The sequence below is a fragment of the Moschus berezovskii genome, chromosome 20, assembly GCF_049115385.1.
Source record: "Moschus berezovskii isolate FMDL1 chromosome 20, NW_MosBer_1.0, whole genome shotgun sequence".
NCBI lineage: Eukaryota > Metazoa > Chordata > Mammalia > Artiodactyla > Moschidae > Moschus > Moschus berezovskii.
In genome coordinates this window covers 22,822,708-22,829,235 of record NC_142479.1, presented here as the reverse complement: position 1 = coordinate 22,829,235, position 6,528 = coordinate 22,822,708, and positions in this window count along the sequence as shown.

Here is a 6,528-nt window from a genome sequence, read left to right as displayed (position 1 = left end):
TTGAATAGATCAACAAATCACATATCCCACATATCAGGGACAGATTTCCTCTTCTTGGGCTCTAAAATCACTGTGGATGGTGACTGCAGTCATGAAATTAGAAGACAATTGCTTCTTGGAAGGAAAACTATGACAAACCTAGACAGTGCATTAAAAAGCAGAGACATCACTTTGCCAACAAAGGTCTGTATAGCCAAGGCTATGGTCTTTCCAGTAGTCATGAGAGTTGGACCATAAAGAAGGCAGAGTGCCGAAGAATTGATGTTTTCAAACTGTGGTGTGGAGAAGACTCTTGAGAGTCCCTTGGACAGTAAGGAGATCAAACCAATCAATCCGAAAGGAAGTTAACCCTGAATATTCATTGGAAGGACTGATGCTAAAACTGAAGCTCCAAAACTTTGGCCACCTGATGTAAAGAGCTGACTCATTGGAAAAGACCCCGATGCTGGGAAAGATTGAAGGCAGAAGGAGAAGAGGGCAACAGAGGATGAGATGGTTGGATGGCATCACTGATTCAATGGACATGAACTTGGGCAAACTCTGGGAGATGGTGAGGGAAAAGGAAGTCTGGCGTGCTGCTGTCTTTGGGGTTGCAAAGAGTTGTACGTGACTTGGCAACTGAACAACAATGAACAACATATCACAGCCCCCCTTCCTCCTGTCCTCCATCTACTCAGAATCTGCCATGGTATTCCAAGAAAAGTTCCATGTCCCACAATTCTGTCTTCTCCAAGTCCCAATGTAAATTTCCAAGGTTTCATGTGACCTGTTATTCAGTTATCTCCAACCTTTGCAAGTTTGACGACATACATTTCCTCTCCAATTTTTAAACATCATGGAAATTATTTAACATATCAAAAGTAGATTTAAAAAAGTATAATGAATCCTCTGCACACCCATCAACCAACTTTAACTACTGTCAACATTTGGGGAACTTCAAGGTTAGAATAACCTGACAATGGGAGTTCCCTGGTGATCTACTGGTTAGGATTTGGTGTTTTCACTGCCAAGGCCTGGGTTCAATCTCTGATCAAGGAATTGAGATCCTGCTGCACAGTCAAAAAAAAGAAAAAGAAAAAAACAGCACGAGAGTGGGTGGTGATTAGAAACCAAACAATTTTTGAAACAAAATTATAATATTTAAAAGTAAAAAATCAATGGAAAGATTAAACAGCTGAATAATTAATGATCTATAAGACAGTACCAAAGAAGTTACCTAGAATATACCATTGTGGTGGTGGTTTTGGTTTGGTCGCTAAGTTATGTCTGACTCTTGCAACTCCCATGGGATGTAACTCACCAGGTTCCTTTGTCCATGGGATTTCCCAGGCAAGAATACTGGAGTGGTTTGCCATTTCCTTCTTCAGGGGATCTTCCCAACCCAGGAATAAAACACAGGTCTCCTGCATTGCAGCCAGATTCTTTACCGACTGAGGGTAAAGAGGGAAGCCCCCAATATAACAGAGACAAAGAAATGGAAAGATGAAAGAGAAATTATGGGTCATAGATGATAAAGTGCAAAGGTCCAATGTGCATCTGGCACCAGAAGGAGAAAATGGACAGAATAGAGGCGAGGTCATATTCAAAAAATTATGACTGAGAATCTTCTAGAATTGATGAAATTCAAATCCTGAGTTTGAAGAAACTAAATGAATCCCACTCTAAATAAAAAGAAATCCATGCCGAGACACATCACTGTAAAACCAAAGGTAAGAAAAAAAACTAAAGGTAAGAAAAAGATCCTAAAACAGCTAGAGAAAAATACAGCTTACCTACAATGGAACAAATGAAAATAACAGGACATTTCTCAATAGCAATAATAGAAGCCAGAAGACAGTGTAATAATATAAGTCTGAGAAGAAAATAACTGTCAACCTAGAATTATGTCATCAAAAAACTACCTCAAAAAAGATCCTGAAGTAATAATATTTTCAGGGAGACTGTGGAAGATACACACAACTAGGAGGTCAGTTACCCTAAAGGTAATTCTTAAAGTTTTTAGTGAGAAATTCTAAGGCACTGGGCTTTGTAAAAGTTGTGAAAATGCATAGATTGAGAACACAAAAAGACTAAGGCAACACTGGCTCCCACCACAACTACTACCAACTGCATCTTAACATTTCAATTCTGGGACATTTTGGTTACACTGGAGGTATATGCTTTACTTTTGAAGATCTCAGGGGAAGGGAACACTTCTGCTCCATCTCCTCATACTACTGACTCCAAAAGGCCCCTCTGGGCCCATAAACTCTTAGGAGGAGTGGTTAACATGACTGGTTAGAATTCAAGGCATTTACTGGGCCTTATCTGCATCTTCTTCATGACTCAGGTCTCTATTCTTTTCCACCTCTTACTGAGGTTTCCTTGGGTCTCCTCCAAAACAACTAGTTTTGGAGAAAGAAGAAATAGCTGACATAATATCTCCATAGAGAAAGTTATTATATTCTCATCCTTGCATGTAGCTCCCTAAAGTTCCTCGGTCCGGGACACCAAAGGGACAAGGGGACCCAGGCATCCTTGGTTTCTGAATTAATAACATTAAAATACCTCAGAACTCATGTGTGTCCTCTAATATAGATGCTTATCCCTACTCTAAGGTAACGAAGACTAGCTGCTGTCCCTGGGGAAAGGACAAGCGGCTTTTCTGCCAAATTCAAACACAGGAGAAATAATCTTTGCTAGGAATAAAAACACTGATTTCACAGGGAATTAAAGGTTAATCATCTTGGTAAAATCACCCAGCTCTCTAAAGAGGTTGAATATTTACTGTATTAGAATAGAACAGGACAAATGGCAAAAAGAAATCTGGATCCAAATACACACTGAATTCAATATATGATAAAAGTTAGCATTCCAGATCAGTGGGAGAAAGATGACTTATTCAATAAATGTAATGAGACAACTGGTTATACTTTTTTAAAGCTGAATCATTACTTTATGCCAAAATAAAGTCCATATGTATCAAAATTTAAAGATAAAATATGAAAGCATAAAAATACTGAGGGGAACATGGATGAATATTTTTACAGTCTTGGAGTGGAAAAGGCCTTTCCAAGCATGTGTTACCAAATTCAGATTGTATAAAGAAAAAAATTTTATACATTTTGGCTGCATAAAAATAAAAACAGACCTTTCAAAATGACATGAAAATACTACTTAAAAAAAGATATATCATCTTCTTGAATAAGGATTAAAATCATAAAGATATCAATTATTCCAAAATTAGCAATCCAACCAGAATACATTTATTTTTAACTAACATATGCATACAAATCCAGTCAGAATATACTGATTTTACATCAATAATGTACTGATTGATACACTGATTTTACTGGACAATAACACTAACATTCATATGGAAGAATACATGAGACTAATCGAGAGTATTTGGTAAAGAACACCAGTGAAGGGAGATATGTCTTATCACAATTCAACTTAAAATGAAGCTATAGTAAACAAAACAGTATATTATTGGCACAGGAATAGAAAAATAGATCAGTAGAAACTATGCTGCTACTGCTAAGTCACTTCAGTCGTGTCCGACTCTGTGTGACCCCATAGACGGAAGCCCACCAGGCTCCCCCCGTCCCTGGGATTCTCCAGGCAAGAACACTGGAGTGGGTTGCCATTTCCTTCTCCAATGTGTGAAAGTGAAAAGTGAAAGTGAAGTCACTCAGTCATGTCGACCCATAGCGACCCCACGGACTGCAGCCCACCAGGCTCCTCCATCCATGGGATTTTCTAGGCAAGAGTACTGGAGTGGCTTGCCATTGCCTTCTCCGAGTAGAAACTATGGTGAGTCCAAAATTGATTAAACTATATAAGAATCTTATCAAAGGATCGAGATGGTTTTATACATTATACAGTGCTGGAATAATTGAGTATATATTTGGAAGAAAATAAACCTATTTCTTACGGCAGCAACTGATAGCTGCAATACAAATTCCATTCAGAACACTGATTTGGTTTAGGGTAGCAGTGTGTTCAGTCAACTATTCACCTCCCTCAGTTCAGTTCAGTTCACACTCAGTCATGTCCGATTCTTTGCAACCTCATGTACTACCGCACACCAGGCTTCCTTGTCCATCACCAACTCCAAGGGCTTACTCAAACTCATGTCTATTGAGTCGGTGATGCCATCCAACCATCTCATCCTCTGTCATCCCCTTCTCCTCCCACCTTCAATCTTTCCTAGCATCAGGGTCTTTTCCAATGAGTCAGCTCTTCACATCAGGTGGCCAAAGTACTGAAGTTTCAGCTTCTGCATCAGTCCTTCCAAAGAATATTCAGGACTGATTTCCTTTAGGATTGACCGGTTGGATTTCCTTGCAGTGCAAGGGACTCTCAATAGTCTTCTCCAGCACCTCATTTCAAAAGCATAAATTCTTCGACAGTCAGCTTTTTTCATGGTCCAACTCTCATATCCATACATGACTACTGGAAAAATCATAGCTTTGACTAGATGGACCTTTGTCAGCAGAGTAATGTTTGCTTTTTAATATGCTATCTAGGTTTGGCATAGCTTTTCTTAAAAGGAGCAAGTGTCTTTTAATTTCATGGCTGCAGTTACCATCTGCAGTGATTTTGGAGCCCCCCAAAATAAAGTCTGCCACTGCTTCCATTGTTTTCCCATCTATTGCCATGAGGTGATGGGACTGAATGCCATGATCTTCATTTTCTGAATGCTGAGTTTTAAGCCGCTTTTTCACTCTCCTCTTTCACTTTCATCAAGAGGCTCTTTAGTTCCTCTCTGCTTTCTGCCATAAGTGTGGTGACATCTGCATATCTGAGGTTACTGATATTTCTCCAGGCAGTCTTGATTTCAGCTTGTACTTCATCCAGCCCGGCATTTCACATGATGTACTCTGCATATAAGTTAAATAAGCAGGGTGACAATATACAGCCTTGACGTATACTCCTTTCCTAATTTGGAACCAGTCCATTGTTTCATGTCTGGTTCTAGCTGTTGCTTCTTGACCTGCATGCAGATTTCTCAGGAGGCAGGTAACGTGGTCTGGTATTCCCATCTCTTGAAGAATTTTCCACAGTTTGTTGTGATCCACACAGTCAAAGGCTTTGACATAGTCAACAAAGCAGAAGTGGAGGTTTTTTTACGAATTCCCTTGCTTTTTCTATGATCCAGCAGATGTTGGCAATTTGATCTCTGGTTCCTCTGCCTTTTCTAAATCCAGCTTGAACATCTGGAAGTTCTCTGTTCACATACTGTTGAAACCTACCTTGGAGAATTTTGATCTTTATTTTGCTAGCACGTGAGGAGAGTGCAATTGTGCGGTAGTTTGAACATTCCTTGGCATTGCCTTTCTTTGGGATTGGAGTGAATACTGACCTTTTCCATTCCTGTGGCCACTGCTGAATTTTCCAAATTTGCTGGCATATTGAGTGCAGCACTTTAACAGCTTCATATTTTAGGATTTGAAATAGCTCAGCTGGAATTCTATCACCTCCACTAGCTTTGTTCATAGTGATGCTTCCTAAGGCCCACTTGACTTCACAATTCAGTATGTCTGGCTCTAGGTGAGTGATCACACCACGGTGGTTATATGCGTCTTAAGATCTTTTTTGTATAGCTCTTCTGTGTATTCTTGCCACCTCTTCTTAGTATATTCTGCTTCTGTTAGGTCCATAGCATTTCTATCCTTTATTGTGCCGATCTTTGCATGAAATGTTCCCTTGGTATCTCTAATTCGCTTGATGAGATCTCTAGTCTTTCCCATTCTATTGCTTTCCTATTTCTGATAACTTAGGAAGGCTTTCTTATCAGTCTTTGCTCTTCTTTGGAACTCTGCATTCAGATGGATATATCTTTACCTTTCTCCTTTGCTTTTTGCTTCTCTTCTTTTCTCAGCTATATGTCAGGCCTTCTCAGACAACCATTTGGCCTCTTTGCATTTCTTTTTCTTGGTGATGGTTTCGATCACCAGCTCCTGTACAATGGGCTTCCCTGATAGCTCAGTTGGTAAAGAATCCACCTGCAATGCAGGAGACCCCAGTTTGATTCCTGGGTTGGGAAGATCCACTGGAGAATGGATAGGCCACCCACTCCAGTATTCGTGGGCTTCCCTTGTGGCTCAGGTGGTAAGGAAGGCGCCTGCAATGAGGGAGACCAGGGTTCAATCCCGGGTTGGAAAGATCACCTGGAGAAGGGAAAGGCTACCCACTCCAGTATTCTGGCCTGGAGAGTTCCATGGACTGTATAGTCCATGGGGTCATAAAGAGTCATACATGACTGAGCAGCTTTCACTTTCACTTTCCTGTACAATGTCATGAACCTCTGTCCATAGTTCTTCAGGTACTTTGTCTTATCAACAAGCTTCCCTTGAGAAACTCATGAACAGTATGAAAAGGCAAAAAGATATAACACTGAAAAATGAACTCCCCAGGTCAGTAGGTATCCAATATGCTATTGGAGAAGAGTGGAGAAATAGGTCCAGAAAGAATGAAGAGGTGGAGCAAAAGCAAAAGCAACACCCAGTTGTGGATGTGACTGGTGATGGAAGTAAAGTCTGA